The 25,494-nt window shown below is 33.7% G+C and overlaps 1 pseudogene; it reads right to left on the bottom strand.

Moving 5' to 3' along the window:
* The window catches only part of LOC149156009 (putative chloride channel-like protein CLC-g pseudogene), a 136,797-nt pseudogene extending 112,374 nt beyond the window's left edge, over window positions 1-24,423 (bottom strand).
* Window positions 24,424-25,494: the final 1,071 nt, after the last annotated feature.

Here is a 25,494-nt window from a genome sequence, read left to right on the forward strand (position 1 = left end):
TCTCTTTGTATCCTCATAATGTGTTATCATTTCCTCCGTGAAAATTTACCACGTAACAAGTGGTTTACGAGAACAAAGCCCTTTATACCATAAAAATTGATCTGGTTCTAAATATGAAGATGCAATAGCTACCTTTTGTAACAGTGGTACACCATGTAGATCAAAATATTTCTCCATCTGTAGTATCCAATTTACTGGATCCTTGCCATCAAACTTTCTCATCTTGTTTTTTCTTGATTTTAGGAGCTCGATCTTGAAACAATTGTAACTCTGTAATTTCAGATTCCTAAGTTCTGAAATTTCATCCGGTAGTAGCCCTCTGAGTCCTCTTTCTAACCCCAAAAGTCTGATCAAGATTGGATTATGTAAGGAAGTGTTATGTCAAATCTCCCACGATGACCCGATTATAGACTGGTTCAGTAGAGCAAACTTGTACGAAGTGTCATGTGTCACTGTTTCAACCTTAGGACCTGAAACCGATACACAGAAAACTACAGTCCGTCCTCTTTCTGAAACTTCTTACAAAATTTCAATTTGATGCTTAGAGAGAAAGTTATGATGATTTTCCCAAGGTCACCTGTTTAGGATGTAATTTGGGAGCCTACAGAAACCCTAAATGTCTCAGATTATATCTCCAAAAATATAGCGATACAAGATATAAATTTAGACCCGAGGTTCAGTGTGATTTCATCTCAAATGGGTTTTGTTTTCACTTCTAAACCATCGCAAAAAAAAAAAAAAATATAGCGAAATTGCCACGATGACCTATTTGGAGCAGCAAAACCCTAGAATCCAAAGCTCTGATACCAAATGTTATGAAACCAACTCACAAAAAGATAGAAAAGATAGATGAACGCCTTAGAAATAAGCCTCTTTGATGGGGCAACCTCCTTTACATTGCACAAATGAACAATTCTTGGATGATACAAATGACAAGACCTCCTTTATATATATTGGAGTCTAAGGGGTCATAATATAATCAGAGCCGACATAACAATAATAATGTAAGGGCACAATAATAACAATAGTGGGCTTCTATGGGGCACAATAATAACAATATGGGGACTAAATAGCCACAAAAATATAGTAAGGCGGTTGTACTAATAACAACAAGGGGTTACACTAGTAGTATAGGGACCAAATATTTTCCATTAGCGGCATCCCACTTTTATGGATTTTTCCATTTGCCTAGGTCTTTTTCCGGAAAATCTCACCTTTATCTCCCACGAGGCTTTTCCTCATAAAATCTTGCCTTTATCTCCCGCAAAGCTTTTATGTTTTTTCCTTGATGGATATCTATCTCCAATCCATCCAAGCTTATCTAGAATCACATCTAGAAGCTTATCATGAAAGATTTATCCCTATCCCATTCCTCAATGGGATTTGGCAAGAATCTCATCTCTTGGTGTCTCACTTTTCCAAGTGATTTATTTATTAATTTATTCAATAATATATTTTTTTTTAATATTACATATCACACCTAGCTTTTCTCAGCTTAGGTTACAATAGGCTTACACACAAGGGAGGGGTGTTACACACCTATCACTACAAATTGGAGGAAGGAGCATGGTTTTTCAGGAGAGGCAGTACATGCTACCATCTACAGATAGCATGTGGGATCCTTGATGTATCTGGTGAACATAATGCCTGACAGATGTTATGCAGTTAATCAATTGAGTCAAGCCATGGTGGATCCTACCAAGTTGTATTGTAAGGCAACAAAGCATGTGTTAAGATACCTCATAGGCACAACTGAGTATGGGTTACGGTACAAGAGGACAAAGGTAGTGAAGCTCCAAGGCTTCATTGATGTAGATTGGACATGGATTTCATCAGACAAGAAAAGTACTTCAGGCATCATCTTCATTGCTAGGTCTGCAATTATTTCTTGGTATAGAAGGAAATAGAGGTTTGTGTCACTCAACTCAGTAGAGGTTGAATACATGACTACAAATCAAGCAGCATGTGAGGCCATATTAATGAGGAAAATACTTGTGGGTATTTTTGTTCAGGAGATGGATATAACATTGATTCATTTTGATAACCATAGTTGTATCACACTATCTGAGAATCTGGTATTTCATGACAAGTCCAACCACATTGATATCAGGTACCGTCACTTGTGGGATTATGTGCAGAAGATAATTATGACATAATAGTAAATTCTAACTAAGGAGCAAGATGTATATATCTTGACAAAGGCATTATCAAGGGAAAAATTTGAGTTCCATAGGTGCATGATAGGGGTGGTGCAAAACCCCTATTTTGCTAAGAGGGAGTGTTAGAAATTGTAGCAAGAAATGTTCAATTTGACTTGTGCCTTAGTCAAATTGAGTAATTTGATTTTACACATCAACAGGATGACTTGGATTATAGTTAGCTTGAGTCACATGGCCTTGTCACTTAGTTAGAGCAAAAAATTCAAGTTTTTAGACTTGGAGTAGAGTTGTGCATGTAGTGATTGTTAAAATTTAGCAATGTAGTTCAATTATTTTCAGTTGAACTCAATTAACTAAACTCCAGTAATTAATTGAGTCGGTTGAAGGTTAGTTGAGTAATAGAATTGTTTTTAACTTAGTGATATCTCAGTTAAACTAGTAAATCAGCTAAAAATAGCCCATCCATGCATGGAATTCTAATTTCCTAGCTAGAGTGGAGGAAAAGGCACATTATAATTATCAATTGTATACTAGTTGAATGTACAAGCTTGGTAGTTAAGCAAGTGATCAATTCCTTGGGATTTGTGCAAGGAAATATGGAATTCTCGTATTCTTTAGGAGCTCAATTTCTCTAGGATTTCGCAAGGAAATAGGAGGTTGGTTGAGGCTTGAATTGGTTAAGTGTTGGTGAGATCAGGACAGTTAGCAGAAGAACAAGTTTAAAGTGCAGGGTGTGCTTCAAGATTGAAGCAATACATTGTAATAGTTTCTCATTCTCATATGATTAATGAAAAGAAACAAAGGGGTTTTTCCCATTTGGGTTACCCTGTAAATCATTGTGTTCTTGTGTTTTTTATGGTTGCATGTCATTGCATTTATTTCTAAATTGTGGTTACCATCCCACAGAATAGTTGAAGAAATTTGTAATCTCTTGTTTTCAATTTGAATTCATCAGTAGTAGAAAATTCCTATTAATTTCTATAAAAAAATGCATTTCATTTTTATTTATCTTCCTTGGATTTGTTTTAATAGCATTGTTTGTAAATTCTTTTCTTATATATCAGATGAAGAGAGACTAATCACCTCTCTCCTTCAATAATCTTGTATTTTATTACAGCTCAGAGCTAAGTTTTTGCATGTTCTAGGATGATCAAAGAAAATCAATCTATATATGCACAAGTGAATTTTGAAGATCATTTTTTTCATAACAACATGAAGAGGTCAAGCTCATATTAGATCACATCCATCATGCCATTTATAATCATTAATTTTCATCCCTCTAAGCTTACAGTCCAACCATGTTGAAGTCCAAATTTCTATCTTCCTACTACTAGATCATGGCTTTACAAACATTTTCCCTTTGCAAGTTTCATACTTTCCAACCTCACCTACATTTCATCCCCAACCAATGAATAAAGTCATCCAACTCACTTATAATGTTGAGTTACCTCATTTTCCTCTTCCTTTTTCCAAATAAATCATGCTTCCTATTGCAAATATTTCATTTTTGGTCCTCTACATCATTACTTTGTGCTCATTTTAGATGATGGGGGATTCATTAAAGCCTCCCTTCTAACAAGTATTGACCCATCACTACAAGGAAAATACCTTCTAGAGGAGGTTATAACGGAGGTTTTTAGTGTTATAAAATTGGTAAAAATAGTCAAAAAAATATATGCTAAAACATTTGTTTGGGATAGCAGATGTTTTAGTGGAGGTTTTAATAGAACTTCATCACAACTGAAAAAATTTGGGCGGCCAGAGGTTCTAGTGGATGTTTTTTATGTGGTGTTCATAATGGAACAAATGGCACTGGTGTGCTACATATATAAAAGCATCGGGTGACATACATAACTAAAAGCACCAAGATGTTGAATGCAAAGAATATTGGTGCATAATATATACCCACTATATATTGCATCGGTACTAATAGATAAAAAAATATTGTGAGCGTTCTTCTAATGAATGACACCAGGGCACATAGAAAATAATTGTTGTGTTGGTGCTTTTTTGTAAACTTGCAGTGTCGATGCGTTTCATTTGTACAAATTCCCCGGTGCGTTAGTTATACAAAAGGACCGATGTTGTTAGTTTTCATAATTCACCAAGATGGAAATAATATTTTGTATGATCGGGGAGTTAGTTATATGGTAGCACTGGTGCGTTAATAATTACAATTCATTGGGCCGTTAGTCTCAAACAGGACTAATGATTGAAGAGATAAATGCACTGATGCTCTCATTTTCTTAAAAGGCATCCGGCATACAAAAATATGTCGCCGTGATTCTTTTATATAACATAATGGTGCGTTTTTATGTCATAGATGTAACAATTTTTTAATGAGATTTTCTCTTTTTTGGAAACATCGACCTATGACAATGAAATTATTTTAAATAATTTATTTATCGAAAAATCGACATATATCTTATAACAATATTTATATAAATTAAAATTTGATTAGTGCATTTGTATATGATGTTTGGATTAATTTATTATATTATCATATTTCACATCTCTTTATTATAATATTTAACCATCCATATATTTAATCAGTGGTGTAACATTTCACAATGACATTGAATAACACAATAGAATAAATTAAAATGTATTTTATTATATATCAATAAGAGGCTCTTTGTCATACAAAATGGGATTGTTATGGGTAACCCTTTGTCTTTCAATTGGGACACTATGCCACACTACATTAAACAAAATGTCTTATTTTCACAAACAATTATTTCAAAAAATACAACATGTTGCATTGAGATCCAAATCGATCGTCATTCTTTGTTGGAACTATTGTCAGTGCTCAAGTTACTTCCATGACTTGGGTTATTTGGAAGAATGTTCTGTAGATTGCATCGATTTTTTTCGTCTTATTGACCTTGCAATTCCATCTCCAAACATAAAAATAAAGTGTAATGAGTGTATCTACATTGGTGAGAATAATGAAAATTGAAATAAATAATATACATCAATGCAAATAGAATAGAAATGTACCATAGAAAGAAGTGACTCATAAATTGTGCACATGGTTTCAAAACCAAGTCTCGTGCCTTGTTGCAACAATTCTTTTGTTGACATAGTTCCATAGTTTGTTTCATGCATGTTTTAAACCCCATTATAAATCATAGATTTAATATAAAGGATTCTTTTGTTCTATTAATTATAAACTCATAGAAATAAAACAACATAGATACTTACAAATTCAATAATTATTTTTTGATATGCCAACATATACTCACAACCCTTATTTAACCCAATGTTAATCAATTCTTTTGATGGCTCGTTTTTGTATGTTAGAACCTATTTGAAGACATTCAAGGATGGTTGTTGTAAAACAACTTAAAATATACAAAAATGAAACCTTGAGTTGTCATAAGGAAATATGAACTACTCACAAACTTTGAAATCAACTCTTTTCTTCCTTGTCGTCTTGTTTTATGCGCTAAATGAGTTCCATCTTGTTTTCTTTTCTGTAAGAAAATACTTGAAAGTTAATATTTAATGCTAAATAATTTTTTATATGAACAAAGTCAATCATGAATACATACATTTAAAGCACGTTGTTGTTGAGATGGCTCCTCCTGTGATGAAATTATGTCCATTTCTTTGACCATCTCCTTATACACTTTTTTGGACATTCCTACTGGTATGTTTCACATATCTGCACGTTGATCATTTAGGATTTTCATAACCTTCCTGGAAAAAAGTAATAAACCTTTTTTTATAATGATATATGAAAACTTAATATAACAAAAATCGATATTAATAAATGAATGGTTTGTAGTAATATATACATACAATTCTAGAAAATCATTTTATACAATTAGGAATATTACCTTTTGAATGATTATTTTTTGTTGTTGTATGTTTTTGCTATTGCAAGTCTAACATGTCTTCTAGTTTAGATATAATTTGGTTCTTAGAATCAATGGATTGATTTTTGTATCGTAAGTGGAAAGTACGTCTATACGTTCATTCCACTAGATCCCTCATAGTTCTGTAAGAAAAATCCCCCCTTTCATTAACCTCCAACACCACTCCAGATGAGCTAAGGACCAATTCATTGTCATTTACATGCTCTATAATATTTCTTTTCTTAGAACGCCATTGATATTTTCCTTTGTTGTTTCTCCTTGTAGAATATTAAATATATATGAATTAATAGATCGTTTGAAACATATTATCTAATATTCTTAAGTATATTATTAATGAAAATTCAAAAAAAAACTCATATTGAATAGTATTTTTTCATTCACCTGATTCATCATTATGCAATTTTTCTATCAGGCTTTTACGCCCTTCTACACTTAGATTAGAAATAATATTATCGACCTAGTTCATTTTGTGACTCTACATGGCACACACCAACCAATACATATTAGTCAAACTTACATATAGTTCAAACATATTAATTATGTAAACAATTTACAAAGAACTTGCCTTCTCTATTTTTTTTATGTGTTATCATTGTGTCTGTAGAAATTTCACCATAGATTAAAATGATTATGCAATGTACTAAAGCAAAATACTTAATCTACTTCTACAATCAAACTTGTGGAAGCTTAATCGATTTGAGAAAGATCAAACAGAACACATATAACAGAGAAGTAGAATCAATCACACATGAAACATAGAAGAATAATCTAGGCAAAGCCTCAGCTAAAACCCCCGCTATCTGTATTATCATACAAGTAGAAATATCTCAGGATTATACAAAGCTTTAGCTCACAAGCTATCCAGCTCTCAGTACAATCCCTCACTACTGCTCATAGACAGAATAGACAACACATATGCCTTCCTTCAGTCCTCCAAGCCTCATATTTTCTTGTGTAGTTTCTCCTGGGTCCTCAAGCTACCACCTGTGTGTAATAATCCCTCACACACTGCTCTGACCTCTAATATAACTGTGCAATCCTGAAGGAATGAATTCCTTCTGCATGGATGATTTACCTTTATAGGAAAATTCCTCCAACTGATAGTACATTATCCTGACATGCATGAGTTATTTATGAGAGAATATTCAATTATCTGGAGAACACTAGTTGCATGCATGCATGCATCAACTGACTAAACTCACAATTAGTTCCTCCAACCATTTGGAACTAATTTAACTAGACTTAACTCAGTTAACTGAGCTAACTAATTACAACTCAAATACAACTCATCCTTATCTAATTAATTAAGGGATAACTTCCTCAATCAAAGGGATAAATGTTGCATGTCTTCACAAAGACTTCATGTTTGATTTTCTCCAACTAATTAACTCAAAATGAATTAATTAATTATTTTTCAAATAGCTACTAAGACCAAATTCGAATTTTAATTCTCAATTTTAATTCAGAGACTAATTAAAATTGGAATATATCATGAAATGTTATCTATAGGAATGTTATTTTTAGCATTTTTATTTTTAGCATTCCTTGTTGCTATTTTCCACACTGATACCTGAAATGCTATCTATAGCAATGCTATTTATAGCATTTCTATTTTTAGCATTTCTTGTTGCTATTTTCAACACTCTCTCTCAACAAGAAAGGCATTCAACTCGAACTCGATCCTAAACCTTTAGAATATTCTGCATGCAACACTTATCTCAAGTGTTGCTACTCCAGCAACTCTAGAACAAAAATATCCAGCCTAAATCAAAATGATGCCTCTGTCATCAAATTCTCTGACTATTATTTCCTCTGTCGGCTGAAAACTCTGCACTTCTGCTGAATCTACCTAGTTATTCCTTCTCTGGCTCTTCAATATCTGACTGATCTAGCCTCTTTTACTTTGATCTCTGACTTCATCAATCACACTGATTCCTCCCGCCGCATCCATGCTACTACTGGTCCTTTCTCCTAGCACTGCATCTGCACTGCACCTCCTCTCTTCATGTTGCATCGTGCTGCCCACTGCTGCACTTCAACTCAGTTACTAAGAAGTAAGTAAATGATTTCCCAACTGACCTCCCTGTTGGGCTAGAAACACCCTATAATGTTGAAGCTTTTTCTGCCACTCCATCTACATCTGTCTCTACCCACTTAGCCAGTCCTACTACTCCTCGTCGGGGCTCCCATAGCAAGGTCTAATCAAAGAGGCTAGGTACCTCAAGGATCCTACCCTTATTTCAGCCTTCTTGGGACTATCACTCCACATCGCCCCACCTCCCGCCTAGAGGTATGGTTGCATGTGATCCCTGTGCCCACTTGGCCCGAAATTTCCCCCTACTAGAGGTCTTTACATAAGTGGATGCCTCCACTCGGTCTCCTCTCGGCTTCTCCAGTTGTGGCTACTCCACAACCTCCTGAAGATGCTTCACCAATTGTGGCTCCTCCACAATTGTCCAAGACTTCTTCTGGCGCTGCATGTTGAGAGGTAATGTACTCTCCCTCTCAAACACCAAGTCTCTAACAGTTTCCTTACTCCTCAAGGCTTTGCATGCATCTTGAGCCTCAAGGCCGGAATACAGGTTCTTGACTCGTGAACTGATATGCTTCACTTGTCTTGTGGTGATGTGTCTAAAGAAAACCTTTCCCTTACTGAAAACAACATCATAGCCTTTGTCCTCCAACATTGCGATCGATACCAAGTTCTTCTTTAGTCCTGGCACATACTTCACATCTGTCAAGGTGATGCAAGCTCCATGCTCCCTCTAAAAAGCAACTGTTCCCACTCCTGAAACGCTATACATTTCATCATTACCCATCTCTATGCGCATATGGAGGTCTTTCTCCTCCAAGGTACTAAACAAACTCTTATCGTCGGTCATGTGGAATGAGGCTCCACTGTCAAGAAACCAACCACAACCCATCATCGATGAAACCATGCATGTGATGAGGGTAAAATCCAATTCGAACTGAGAAGCCAATGCGTCACCTTCAGATCCTTCCAAGGATCCCTTCTTGGATTTCTTCAATGGCTAATTAGTTTCATAATGGCCCACCTCATGACAATTAAAGCATCTCACTTTAGATTTGTCAATCTTCTTCCCTCCATGAGAAGAACTCAATTTGGAATGAGAATCCTTCTCCCTTCCTTCCTTTCCTTACTCACTAAGACGAAATTTTCTTCATCCTCCTTAGATGAAGAACCATCTCTAGTGCTCCTCCTGATCTCCTCATGCATCAGATCCGACCACAGTCATTCCCAATTTGATAGTTTCTCTTTTACGTTCACTGAGTCCTGATAGCTATGCCAGCTCTTAGGAAGACCGAAGAGAGCAAGACTCACCATATCATAATCATCTGTCGTGATTCCTACACTTCTAAGCTCATCTCTGCAGGTGGTGAGCTTGTTCAGGTGTGTAGAGATTGTGTCGCCATTTTCACACTTGATTTTCTGAAACTTGTCCTTCAGTGCCAACTTCCTCTAGTCACTGCTATTCTAATATAGATCCTTCAATGTCTTCCACATTGAAAATGGAGTCTCCTTCCCATGGAGACTCGAGACAATATGGTCTCGAACTCCCTCCAGAAGAATCCTCCTCACTTTCGCCACACATTTCCTCCATTCCACCAATTCTTGGTCATTAGCTGTTGCTGGCTTGGGGACTTCTTAATCAATGAAGTCCTTCAAACCATTGTCCTCTAATACCGCCTCCATGCAATCCTTCCATGCTATGTAATTGGAGCTTCCATCCAGGGCATACTTGAGTCTCAAACCATTGAACACCATTGGTGAACTTTGAGATGTGATAAGAAATCGATTTTGTACCTACAATAAAGAACTTCAAACTTCGAACTTCTCCCTTCTTTGTATATTGTTCTCCGCTTTGATCACGTTTGCTCTGATACCATGTAGAAATTTCACCGTAGATTAAACTGATTATGCAATGTACTAAAGAAAAATACTTGATCTACTTCTACAATCAAACTTGAGGAAGCTTAATCGATTTGAGAAAGATCAAATAGAACACATATAATAGAGAAGTAGAATCAATCACACATGAAACATAGAAGAATACTCTAGGGAAAGCCTCAACTAAAAACCCCACTATCTGTATTATTATATAAGTGGAATTATCTCAGGATTACACAAAGCTTTAGCTCACAAGCTATCCAACTCTTAGTACAATCCCTCATTGCTGCTCATAGATAAAATAGACAACACATATGCCTTCCTTCATTCCTCCAAGCCTCCTATTTCCTTGGGCAGTTTCTCCTGGGTCCTCAAGCTGCCACCTGTGTGTAATAATCCCTCACACACTGCTCTGACCTCTGATATAACTCTGCAATCCTAAAGGAATGAATTCCTTCTGCATGGATGAGTTTCCTTTATAGGAAAATTCCTCCAACTGATAATACACTGTCCCTTCCTTTAATCTCAACTAGGTCTTTCTATAAACTGACATGTATGAGTTATTTATGAGAGAATATTCAGTTATTTGGAGAACACTGGTTGCATGCATGCATGCATCAACTGACTAAACTCACAATTAGTTCCTCCAACTGTAGAAATTTTGAATAATTTAACACATATTCAACAGAGATTATCCTGATCATGTACTATTGTGGAATACATACAAAATACATATGCTCCTCTACGTTGATCATCAATTTAGCAGCATCAATAACAATAAAACATCAAGAGCATTCACACATTAACACAATATGTAACCCGGGGAAAACTTACAGCTGAAAACCCCACACTATCTGTATATTAATGATTGAGAACATGTAACATTACAAAGTACAATGCTTATCACAAGAAATCCAGTACCAGCTCCACCTGTTACACACAATATAGCTCAGATCTGATCTCCAAATCTATACCACTGCTTGCCTGCCTCCACTGCTCAATACCTGCTCAAGAATGAATGAGAATGGATTAACCAAACTCGTATTTACCTCCAAAGAATAACTCACACTGGGAAAGACGTGAGCAGAGGCTATAATACTGGGCAATCACTGGGCAATACTCATTGGCATACTCAATCCCTTGATTGTGCAAATCCTCATGCACAACTATAGTCACAACTGATAGTAATCTAATCCTCTAACACCTGTCCCTGCTGAACTGAAAATGCACTGACATGCAATTGAGTTAACTAATGTATTCTATAGTTGCATTATGAGTTAATAATTAGTTTAACAACTCATCATTAGTCTATTTACAGTTAGACCAATTACAACTAATTTAACCAAGTCAAACTGAACACAACTCCACAATCAACTCCACCAAACTCAACTGATTGAGTTCTAACTGAAGTCATGCATGCAACAACTCAACTGACCCACAAAGAAAGCGTACTTCCTTCTGACAGCTGCATGTGCCACATCTGTAGCTCAAACTGAAGTGCTCCAAGAGAATAAGATCAAGTTTATAGTCCAAATATTATTATGAGACAATAATATTTGACTTTTCTATTTTTGACAGCCAGTCTAAAAATAGACTTTGATCACTCCTGCTGTGATCACTCCTACTGTGATCATCCCTACTGTGGTCACTCCTGCTGTGATCATCCATGCTGTGATCCAAAAATAGAACTTGTGCCATAATTTTCCTGCGAGCCCACTTAGTGAAGGCGACTCTTTTCACTAAGCTCCATCATCTTGTTGCAATCTCAACACCAACTATCTGGAACTAATTTAACTGGACTTAACTCAATTAAATGAGCTAACTAATTACAACTCAAATACAACTCATACTTATCTCCTTAATTAATGGATAACTTTCTCAATCAAATGGATAACTGTTGCATGTCTTCATAAAGACTTCATGCTTGATTTTCTCCAACTAATTAACTCAAGATGAATTAATTAATTATTTTTCAAATAGCTGCTAAGACCAAATTCGAATTTTAATTCAAGGACTAATTAAAATTGGAATATATCCTAAAATGCTATCTATAGAAATGCTATTTTTAGCATTTTTATTTTTAGCATTCCTTGTTGCTATTTTCCACACTAGTACCTAAAATGCTATCTATAGCAATGCTATTTATAGAATTTCTATTTTTAGCATTTCTTGTTGCTATTTTCAACAATGTTAATGAGTACTTTTGTTACTTGAGACCTTTTGAGACATTTTTTATCGATATACAACTTGTAGCATTCAATATAGAAGCCATTAAATATATTTTACAAAAAAATCATCTAATTTTTAGACAAAAAAGTTCTGGTGACTGATGCGTTTATCTAAATAAATTCACTGATGTGTTTAGAACATTAAATGCACTGAGCGTTTAATTTTTTAGCATTGTCATGGAAAATTAGTTTTTAAAAATAAGTTTAAATTATTATCATGCAATTTGTAAGGATAAATGCACTAAAATGATTTAAAGGTGCTATTTGGAAGAGACACTTCGAAGTGTTATATTACACCATGAGCAATGATTACTAGATTAAACAAAATATGGAGTGTTATAATATGTTGGTGCATTGTATTACACAGGGAGCATTGGTGCATTATATTATAGAGGGTGCATCACGAAACATATAGCCGTTTTTAAAAAAATCAGAGAGGGTCAGCATGGTTTGGATCTAATTCAATAATTTATTTCCCTACTTTACATGTCAAATGCCCTATATATATTAAGTACACAAACTCATTAAATATAAAATGCTTAAATTGAAAAGCCCTAGTTGTAAAGTAGTAGAGGAAGTTAAACCCTAAGGTGAAATTTTGCAGGAAGAAGCAAGGGTTTAAGGTAAGTTTTGAGTTTTTTTTTGTTGAATTTTAATTAAATTTAAATAGGAAAGCAAATTGTAATAATTTTTACAATAAAATGTATAGTAATTTTTTATTATACAATATTTTTAATTTCTTTTTCTAAATTGCGAATAAATATAACAAAAAATGTAAAATATTTTAACAGTAAAATATTAAGATTTTTGTTTTCCAGGGTTTTGAGTGAATCACCATACCTTTCAACTTCTAATCTTTCGACAGATCCAAAATATTTTGTAGCTCCACAGTGCTCTCAATATATCTCTCTTGCAAATGATCTCTTTGTTAATTAAACCATAACAAAAATTGTAAAAAACATTATTAGTAAAATAAACAATAAAATTTAAAAATTTTACTATGCAGGATTTTGAGTAAATCGCCATACCTTTTTGCTTCTGATCTTTTAAATAGTTTTGCTACTCCGAAATATTATATGTCTCTCTTGCAAATCACTCACTTGAAAATTTGGGTAAAATAATGAAATGGTAAATAACTTTTTACTATTTAAAACACTTTATGAAATTAGATTTCGAAAAATCAATTGCTGCTCATTTTTTAATTTTAAAAAGTAAAAAAAGTGTGGTTTTTTTTTCAATTTCTTCGCACATCAGTGTGTTCAATAGTCAAGTGCACTAACATTGTTAGGGAGCCAAATTTTTTCAACACACCGACACAATACTTTTTTTATTTTTTCTTTTTTTTTGAAATCCCGATACGGTGCAATTAATTTTTTTAATGCAACAGTGTGATTTCTATTTAAAAGCATCGATGCTCTAATTGTTATAAGAGCACTGAGTTGGTTGAATTCGTTTTTATTTTTTAAAATCGGGAAACAGGTGCATAGCAGTGTTGTTTTGTTTTGAAATGCATCGGTGTGTTTTTGTAGAAGAGCACTGATATGATAACATATATTTTTTCGCAATGCCCGAAACTGGTGAAGGTATTATTTGAATGTTCCTGGTGCTGTTATTTTTTTAAACGCATCAGTGTGCTTTGTTTTTAGAAGTGCACCGGTTGCATTTAAAAGTTATCTGAATTTTTAATTTTACATAAAATGGCATATTAATCTCAAACTATCCTTTAGGATGAATCCACATGAATTACGGTAGTTCATAGTATACATTTTCTGCTTAAATTCGCCTTATTCTTGAAAAATAGTTGGAAAACTATATTGAAATTCAGATTGTGGTTATATGGTTGTCGAGATTAATTTTGGATATGCACACAAATTTTTATTTCTGATTTATATCAAATGTAGGGACAAAATCTCAATAATATCCAATGGTCGACTCTTCAAGTTCCAGTTCATTCCATATTGTTGATCAAATTCCTTCACGAAATTATCCCTTTCCATCTCCAGTAAGTTCAAATTTTATCTATATTTCGATTATCTAATTGAATTTATTTATTTTTAATCCATGTCAATTTGAATAAAAACGTATCCAAATTTATAGGAACCTAATTCAAAATCCAGTTCAGATGCATAAAATATTAATCCATATTTTCAAAAATATCGGAAGGTCTTATCAAGAGCAGCATATCGCAAGCATTTGGTAGATGAAAATGGATAGCCTCTTCACCCTACCAGTTGGATCATGGTATCTTCCAGTTGCAATCTTGGATCAACGATGGTAATAATTGTTGGGTATGATGTAATAATTTCAACAAACCAATTGCATTGACGTGCTTACTAATATCATTGATATTGTACTAATGACATTTAATATTTTTTGAAATTAGGATTCTAGTGATCATGAGCGAAACAATTACCATCTTCCGAAGCACCCCACTACAATTTCAACTCAAAAAAAAATTGCATTAATAGCAAGAATTCGAGAGGAATCATACAAATAATGGTTAAATCAACCACCTATTCAATTCCCACTACGTCTAGATTCACCAATTAGGAATCACTACAACAATAGTATTTCCTCATCACAAGTTGGCAATGGAGGCAATCAAATGGAGGTTGGTATGGATGGTTACTTACGGGAAATGACTTCCATGGAGGAAATGTTGTTAAATGCATTCCAGAATGATGAGCTAGGGGATGATTCTCATATCATTGATACATTATTTGAAACCCTAAAATTTGCTTCCACCACCCCTCTCTTTGGACCTGGCAGAAAGTCAAAGTTTACCTCAACTGGGGACAACAATGTTGCTTTACAATGTGAAAGCAAAGTTTGGCATGTTGAATGCATGTTTCTCAGCAATATTGAGGTAATTGACTTGCATGATAGATCAAGTTCCTTATATTTTGTTAGACAATAAAAAAAAAATGGTTGATTTTATGAATGTTAAATATTGACATTATACAATTATATTCCCCCCCAACTGCAGGATATTCAAAGATAAGGTTCTTCTGAGTGATAAAGTATACTCAGGAAGTTGTGAAGAGGCAAAACAATTATTGAAAATGTTGGGTGTTAAGTACATATCATATCATGCATGTATGAATGCTTGTATTTTATATAGAGTAGAATAAGCAAAAAAGAGATGTCTGAAATGTGGGCATGACAGGTACTGTAATTCAAAAAAAGTGGGTAAATCACATGTTCATCCTCATAAGATATTGAGGCACATGCCTATAATTCCAAGGATTCAAAGACTCTTTCGCTGCAAAGAATTATCTATGTTGCAGAGATGGAATGCCTCACACAGAAGTGAGTCAGGAGTTATGTGAATCCCAACAGATTCAATAGCCATGAAGCATATAGAGGATACATGGCCTGAAAAATTCAAGGATGGATTACGAAGTCTACGACTCAACATAGACATGGATGGCGTCAACCCATATTCCCTCTAAAACACAAAATATTATGTATGACCTGTAGTAGTGATCAATAACAATATCTCCCCATGGTTGTCTAGGAAGAATGAACATCTTATGTTGGCTCTCATAGTCCCTGGTAGAAGACAAGTGAAGAAAATGGATGTCTACTTACAACCATTGGTAGATGAATTGAAGGAATTATGGGAAGGGATACGTGTATGATGTATCAAGACCCATCATAACAGAGAGGATTTTTATGTTGTGTGGCATATGTGCTTACACCATACATGATTATATAGGCTTAGGAGTTTGTTATGGTAAATTACATTCTTATTAATTTATTTAGTAACAATATTGTTTCGCATGTTAATTTAATTCGTTGCAATCGTTCATATCTTCATGGTCGCTAATGTGTCGGCATGTATGTAATAATTTTGCAGGTCTTGTAACAAAAGGGTATCATGGATATAAATTTTGTGGACCTTCTCTAAAGGATAGGTGGTATGACCACCTACAAAAGCCAGTGTATGACTGCTCCAGGGTATCCCCCCCAGAAGAGCACCCTTACAAAAGAGAAACATTTGCTTTCAATCGTAAACCAGAGAGAACCCAAATACCTACATTAGTGATGTCACCTGTTGAATGGCTTAGAGCATATGAGAGAGAGAAGGAGAAGGTGTTTGCATAAATGTTTGATTCAAATGGGGAACCTATGTTCGATGATCCAAAATTATTCGACACCTATGTTGAGAAATTTCCCATTGGGATGAAAAGGAAACATGTCTTTTATGAGCTCTCATATTGGGAGCATCTTAATATTATCCACGTACTAGATCCCATGCATATATTTAAAAATGTTTCATCTTCTTTGTGGAGGCACATGTCATTGAAAGAAAGTGACACATTGGTTGTTAGGAGAGATATTATTTCTTCAAAAACTAAAAAGAAACATTAGCCAAGGCAAGAAACTAGAGGATAGGTTGGTCCATATTTCTCTTTCAAAGAAGGTGATGTCCCTTTGATTTTAAAGAAATACGATCTTTCTTTGGAAAAGGAAGTTATAATGAATGTGAGGGTGTCTTCTTTATATGGGTCTTCACTACGGCGATGCTTCACTGTGGAAGATTGTTTTTTGGTTGAAATCACATGATCATTTGAACCTTCTAAGACTACGTATGTCAAAATCATGATTTTATTATTTTTATTTTTATGTAATGAGATATTTTATAATTAATTTTTGTATAATGTACTATTTACTATGCAGTTTCATTATACTCTACTCATGTGTGGGTGTGTGAACCATGACTTCCCCCAAGACCTACAACGTGCCATACCTAAATTATTTGCATTTGTATGTTGGATCACATCAAAGGATATTCATATGGCTAGCATTCCACGGTGGCATCAAGAGATAGCTTATATTGTTTGTATGTTTGTGGAGTTGCTGACGAGTTTCATGGACTTGCAGGTTCATCTTCTAATTCACCTAGTAGATGAGGTTGAATTAGTTGGGTCATTTCTTTTTTTATATGTCTTCTTAGAGAGGTACATGAAGAAATTGAAAGGCTTTGTTCGACAAAGAGAAAAACATGAGGGTTCTATGGTAGAGGGTTATATACAATATGAGTCTTTATATTATGCCAATGAGTACATCAAGCAAATCGAAAACACAACAGGTATGGCGATTTGGGATGACGAAAGGGATGAAAAAAAAAAGAGAAGGGTAGTTTCTCGAAACAAATGGAAAGAGGTGCATGATAAAGTGTAAGTGTAGGCTTATTATTTGTCAAATTACTACATAGTAACTATTCACACTAAACTTCATATTAATGCATATTTTGATCTCATACGTACTATAGATATATATGTGTGTGTATGTGTGTGTGTGTGTGTGTTGGTTTGATTTGATCATCAGTGAATTCATAAATTGAAGCCATCAACAAATTCACTCTTTATAATATCAAAGCGGCACAATCGTGGGTTTCATTGTATGAAGAGAAGAGGAGGAAATGGGACAGTGACAGGAAAGCATTCAAATGGTTGAATGGTAGAATTGTGCCTTATCCTGATCATTTAAAAGAAAATATGCCAATGACATGCCCTAACAGTTGGGTCGTTGATCAATTCAGAGAGAAATATGGTGCATCTAGTCATTACCTGCATGTTGAATAGGATGCACTAAATATAGGGATTGGGTGCAAGAACTCGGTAATTATATTCTCTTTCTATACAGTTTGAACTTCATCTTACACCTTTAAATTGTAACATATATATATATATATATATATATATATATATATAGATATATATATATATATATATCTATATATATATATATATATATATATCTATTATGTTTGGGTTATTAGACACATAACACTGTGATTTTTTCACTTTTTTATAGGTGCATTTGTTCCTATCTATTTTGGCATATGGAAATCATTTTTGCACGGAGGATGTCAATGATGGATGCATGACAAAAGACTGTGGAGTGGAAATTGAGTTTGACCAATTTAGTCATGCTAGCCACCATCATCAAAACCTAATGCAAGGGACATTAGGTTACATTGGAAAGATAGAAGAGATCATTCAAGTGGAATTCTCTTCGTTCCAATGTGTCATTTTTGTATGCAAGTGGTGGGACACCTTTGATCAGAATAATGTAAAGGAAGATTGTGATAATGGGATAATATCTATTCATTCTAGAAAGATGTGGCATGAAGCTAGGGAACCTTATGTTTTCCAAAAACAGTGCAACCAAGTGTTTTTTTATCCATATGTGTTGGATAGGGATTGGTGGTTCGTATTACTACACAACCCTAGATCAAAATATGAGAACAACAATATTATCATGCCAAGCAATGAAGATAATCAGGGTGATGACAATGTACAGTGATATGTACTTGTGTTATTTCATCATTTATACTATTGTTGTATATTTTTATTGTCATTGTTTCACTAATTATATTGTTTTTTTATTCATCTTGTTGGCATTTTATAATATAATTGGTAAGATCCATCTTTAGAGAGAGAAATTTCTAATTTAAATTGGTAAGAGTTGCTATAAATATTAAATTTAAATTGCTTGAAAATCTCATAACTTTAGTAATAAATTAAATTTTATAAAAATAGAATTTTTTTAAGTTATATTAAATCTAAATTAATTGTGCATGTTGTCACGTAATGTTACATTTAAAAATAGTAAAATAATAATTTAAATTAACAAATTAAAAATAGTATTAACAAAATAAATCATTGTCCATCATAATTACAATACTTCAATTTACACCTTAATCTCATATAACTTTATATAGAAATATAAAGTAACCGAAAGTTTAAAATAATAGCTTTTATTATGAGGAAGAAATGTAATGAGTAAAAAAATATAATTTACTTTTTACTACAAGGAAGAAATGTAATTTTTTCACATGATAAGAAATAGTATTATTGATATTACATTATGTGTAATTCATTCTATGTTCCATTTACATGTGATATTTAAAACAAAAACATATTTATATCAAAAAATATTTTACTCATAAGTAAAATATTTCAATGTTCACATTAAATAAAAAAATTTATAAATACTTTATATAGAGAAAAGTAAAGTAATTTAAATTGAAAATTTTCTTATATTTTCACTTTAGTGAAAAAGATTGAGAGAATTTTTATTCCATTAATAGTTGCTTTCTAATTCAATGTATGAAGGATATTTGTAAATTTTTCAATGTTTAATATGGATTTGATATGTAATATTTTAGAAAATATTAATAATTAAAATAATTAAATGTATACATACAGGAAAAAATTATGAGGGGGCATATTTTAACATTTTAATGTGGAGAACGTGAATTATAAATAAAATATTTCAACGTCAACTACATATATATTATACCAGTCTAGATTCATCTTAATTTCGGATCTACCAACCGCCTAGAGTGATCAAATCTCTTTTCACTCTAAAAGATGTTTGCATCTCAAGATCAGATTTGATCCCTCTCGATGCTTGGTAGATCCAAAGTTAAGATGGATTTAGGCTGCAAGCTATAAAAAAAATTGTGACTTAAGTTTTTAAAATTTAACAATAGATTGAATTTTATAAACCAATATTGAATTAGTTAAATTGTATTTTTGAATAATTTATTATTAATAATATTTTATATTAAAAATTGAATGAGTTACACATTTTCATCTTATTAAGAACTAACTAAATTATTTTACCTTTAATTATTTTTTTCCTTTTCAGTATTGAAATATTTTACTAATTAAGTTAGATTGAATATCAATGAACTATTTGAGGAATAGAAAAATATTTATCGCAATTTTACAATCATAGTTCAACCATAATAAACTTTTAAATTCATAAAAATATATTTGCATTTTTTTTAATGTAAGTCGTTTTACATGCAATTTCATATATAAAAGTTTGATATAAGTTCACCAATACATAATATATAATAAATATTATTTCATAAAAATAAACATCATGATGATAACCATCTATTAATCATAAACATCATCTAAGATACACATTTGAATTCACTACCATCATCTAATTATATACACCTCTAGCACACATAAACGTCATTAGCTAGCACAGAAATCTAATAATCTAACAAGGCATCATCATCGTGATCACATCTAACAAAACACAAACATTGTAATCTGACATCATCACCACACACATCCTCAAATTACTATAAATCTCATGTCAAATAACTACTTGCGATAATACCTTTAACAAACTTAATTCTCCCATAATTCTTAACAAACTTGCGATAATACCCTGTCAACTCGAGAAATCCTCGCAAATGCTTTATGGATGTGAGGATTTCCATTCCTTAATGGATTTAATTTTGCTAGGGTCTACCTTAACACCTTCATGAGATACAATATGACCTAGATATTCCACCTCTTGTACTCCAAAGAAACATTTGGAGCTTTTTGCATATAACTATTTCTCCTCCAATAGTTTGAGCACCCTCTCAACATGTTGAACATGGTCCTTCCAAGACTTGTAGATTAATATATCATCAAAAAATACTAACACAAATTTTCTAAGGAAGGGTTTGAAAATGGAACTCATCAAACCTTGAAATGTAGAAGGTGCATTGTTAAGGCCAAAAGGCATGACCAAAAATTCATAATGACCCTCATGATTTCTAAATGTTGTTTTCGGAATTTCTTTAGTCTTCATTCTGATTTGATGATATCCTGAATGAAGATCCAAATTGGTGAACTAAATTGATCCATGCAATTCATCCAATAATTCATCAATGATGGGAATGAGAAATTTATTTTTAATAGTGAGCTTGTTGAGCTCCCTATAATCTGGACACATGCACCATGATCCATCTTTCTTGTGCACCAATGCTATTGGAGAAGAGAAAGAACTTTGACTAGGTTGAATTATACCAGCCTCTAGCACTTCTGCAACCATACATTCAATTTCACTCTTTTGGGCATAGGGATATCTGTAAGGCCTGATGTTTGGAGGAACACTTCCTGGAATCAAATGAATAGCATGATCATGATCACGAATAGGTGGGAGGCCTTTGAGAGTCTCAAATACCTTGGAATGATTGTCTAAGACTATTTGGAGATATGGAGAAATAGATGATTTCGATGTGGGAACCTCTAGCGAACATAATTGTGCAATTACACCTCCTTGTTCTTTCTTTAGAAGCTTTGTCATTCAGTTAGAGCTAATTATCTTTCTCGGTTTCTTTGTGATACCTGTTAATTCAACTTCTTTTCCTTCTGAACAAAATTTCATGAAAAGTTCTTGAAAATTAAAATCTATTGTACCCAAGGATTGTGGCCATTGGACTCTTAGTACAACATCAGCACCTCCCATTGGAATGGAAAGCATTGGGTTATTCAAAACATATTCTCCCATAAATATCTTGATATTATGGCACTTTCTAGAGCAATTTATGGTTCCTCCACTTGTAACCATCACTTGACACTCTCGTGCTAGATATAGGAAGCAATTCAATTCCTTGGCTATCTTACAACGAATAAAATTATGAGTATTTCCCGAATCAACCAACACTATTACCTTTTTCTTCTTGATATGTCCTTCTATCTTGATAGTTTGAGGAGTGGTAATTCCAGCCAATGCATTACAAGATATGGTTAAATTCATTTCTTCTCTCTCTAGGGTTTGTTCATGGTGTATATCCTCTTCTTTTGACATTTCTTGTTCCTTTTCTTCCTCCTCTTTACAATCTATGTAAAATATTTTTTTCTCATCACACTTATGATCTTTAGTGTATTTTCTATCACAACTGTAACAAAGCCCTTTTTCTCTTTTTTCTTCCAATTTTTGTGGTGTCAACCTTGTAGGTTGTGGAAGGCTAGGGGCAACAACACTTCTATCTTTATAGTTGTGAGTGATATGATTCCTTGTTGCCATAATTTTTCTTTCGATTTTTCTTGCCACCCTGAATGCCTTATCCAATGAATCAGGTTCCCAAAGGCAAACCTCATGTTGGATGTTATCCTTTAAAGTCCCTATGAACACATCAATCCTATGTTCCTTTGGAATATCTTTTACCCTTATATTCAATTTTTGGAAGTCTTCAATGTGCTCCATCATTGAACCCTTTTGTTTGAGATTTATCAATTGGCTAAAAAAGGTGTTGCTTTTTGTATCATCATAATGTGTTATCATTTCTTCCGTGAAAATTGCCCAAGTGACAATTTGTTTATGAGAGAAAATCCATCAATACCATATAAACTAATTTGGTTCCAAATATAAAGTTTCAACGCATACCTTTTGTGTGTTTCGCACATTATGGAGATCGAAATATTGCTCCATTTGTAGTATCCATGTTATAGGATCCTTGCCATCAAACTTCCTCATATCCATCTTTGGTGGGTCTTCAATCCCATGTTAAAGTCTATGAAATCATGATTAACATTTATTTTGTTCTCATCATGAGTTTTCTTTACTACCCTTTCACCATCGGTAAACATTTATTGTAGAAACTTTGTCAAATTTGTCTTCAAATCTTCCATTTTGCCTCCCATCTAAGCTTCCACGTCATTCATCTTAGCTTCCATGCCTTTCTTTAAACCATCCATCTTAGCTTACATGCATTTCTTTAAACCATCCATCTTATCTTTCATGCCATCCATATTAGCTTCCATGCCTTTCTTTAAACCATCCATCTTAGCTTCTGTTACTTTTTGTGAGAGTGAATTTTGTTGCACTTGGTCTCGTAATTTTGATATATTATGTTGCATTTCTTCCTCTTCTTCATGAGTCACGCTAGAGCTTTCAGGTTGCTTACTAGGTTTTCCATTTTATTTCTTCGAGGCATCAATTAATGACAATTATGCTTCACTATGCCCTTTGAATTCCTTCAAACTAATTTTTCAAACCAAACTTATGAAAAAAATTAAAAAAACTACACACCTTTTTTCACTTTGTATGAGCTCAATATTGAATATTATGTGTCTCTGAAATTTCGGATCTCCAAGGTATGAAATTTCAAACTACGATATACCTCTGTGTTCTCTTTATAATGCCACCAGTCTGATAGAAATTGGATTCTCCAAGAAAGAGTTATGCCCAAACTCCCAAGATAGCCTGATTATACGCTTTTTCAGTAGAGAGAAGTTGTACGAAGTGCCATGTGTCACTGTTTCAACCTTCGAAGCTGAAAATGATGCAAAGAAAAACATAGTAAGTCCTCTTTGTTTAACTTCTTACGAAATTTCAATATGATACTCAAAGAGAAATTTATGACGATTCTCCCAAGGTTGCCTGTTTGGGATGTAATTCGGGAACCTGCATAAACCTTAACTTCCATAGATCATATCTTATAAAATATAGTGATACAAAATTGGAAACTTAGACCCGAGGATCACAGAGATTTCAGCTCAAATGGGTTTTATTTTTAGCTTCTAAAACGTCGCAGAAAAAAATTTATAGCGAAAATTCCACGATGGCCTATTTGGAGCAGTGAAACCCTAGAATCCAAAGCTCTGATATCAAATGTTATGAACCAGCTCACAAAAAGATAGAAAAGATAATTCGACGACTTCAAAATTAGCCTCTTCGAGGGGAAACCTCCTTTACATTACACAAATGAACAATTATTGTGTGATACAAATGACTAAACCTCCTTTCTATATATAGGAGTCTAAGGGGTCACAATATAATCAAAGTTGACATAGCAATAATAATATAAGGGCACAATAATAACAATAGTGGGCTTCTATGGAGCTCTCTAATAATAATATGGGGACAATAGGGGCACAATAATAACAATAAGGGCTACAATGACAATAGTAATGGGGGAATCACTAGTATTATATGGACCTAACAAAGCACATTAAATGAACATATCTAACATGAACTAACAATATACACATCAAACACCAACATATAAATTAAATACATAAACATGAATAAAAAAGTTCACCATATATATATACAAATATGTCAAATAACTACATCAATTCAAATAAGTGCAATCAAATATCTGATAAAAAAGACATAGCTCCAGGCTAGTTTGCAATAGAAGACAATGGATGGTCAACTACTGCATGATCAATGTCTGTCAAACTCAGCTAAGGTGGAGGAGGAGGTGGTTGGTCTACTTTGTCAAGAATAACATGAGGCACATCCTCTAGCTCTAACATCTCATCATTAAGTGACTGAGGAGGTGTACTTCCATATGTATCACCAACACCCTTATGGCCATGATTCAATGGGGTGGTACTACGAGAAGCATCATGATCACCACCCTCATCATCATCATCACCCTCATCTAATGTATTTGTCATTGCATGATGATGGCTTTCATCCCTCATCATTGTCAGCGTCCTACTAGATCCGATTATATGTCACATAAGAGACATAACCTCCCACGGATAGACCCTGTACAGACCCACGAAACTAGGATCTATATTGATATATCAAGCCCTCATAGGGTGGACTCTCTCATCAAACAAAACTCTATGCAATCTATCGCAATATTCCATTCGAACTCGCAAAACCAACCCTACGGACTCGGACGTCAACGCCCCCTTAAGGATGTGCCTCACCCTCTTGGGCCTCGCCCATCTCCTCATATCCTTTGAAATCTGGTGGGGGAGGAGGCATGTCCCCATCGAAAGTGCCGATGTCTACAAAATATATAGTAAAACAAAAAATAAATAAAAATAAATAAATAAATAATATAGATAGATAGATAATAAATAATAAATAATTAAAAATCTAAATTTAAAAGAAAAATAATAAAATAAAAAATTAGACAATCTCATTAAATAATTTAAGAAAACAAGTTAAAGAACGTGCTAGAATAAATTTTATTCCAATTCATTAAAGCAAGGAAATGAAACTAGAATAATTTAAAAAACAAAACACTAATATTACATTTATCATCTAGAGGCTCAGCCACTGTGAAGATGTTGGGACACCCTCTCCAATTAATCCCCGCATACAGAAATGCCAACTTGACAAATGCATGGTCATCCTCACTGCCGAGTAGCGCCAGTGCCTCGGGAGAAATTTTGGCCAGAAACTCCAGCAAGCCCCTCTTGGGCATCATATACCCCCACATGTTCATCCGTGTAACAGCCCCAAGTTAAAAATCCATGTAATAAAGTTAATAAAGGAAAAATAAGACCAAGGTCATGGGACACATATTCCAAGGTAAATTTTGGGCAAGACATCCTAGTGTGGGTGTTCATTTGGTTTAGTATGGCAAAGGATTTGGAAAGGAAAAGAGGCATTAATTGGCATTTTCTTTATGAAAATAATGGAAACTATGAGAAAAAGAAGGTCACATGTTGCATGTCAGGAGGAAAATGAAGGGAAAATGATGGAAAATGAAGAAAATGTTGGGTTGTGTTATATTCTTTCCACGACTAGCCCACGTA

This window comes from Pinus tabuliformis, chromosome 9 (assembly GCF_031772625.1).
Source record: "Pinus tabuliformis cultivar Carrire ecotype Pingquan chromosome 9, CPIR1, whole genome shotgun sequence".
Lineage (NCBI taxonomy): Eukaryota > Viridiplantae > Streptophyta > Pinopsida > Pinales > Pinaceae > Pinus > Pinus tabuliformis.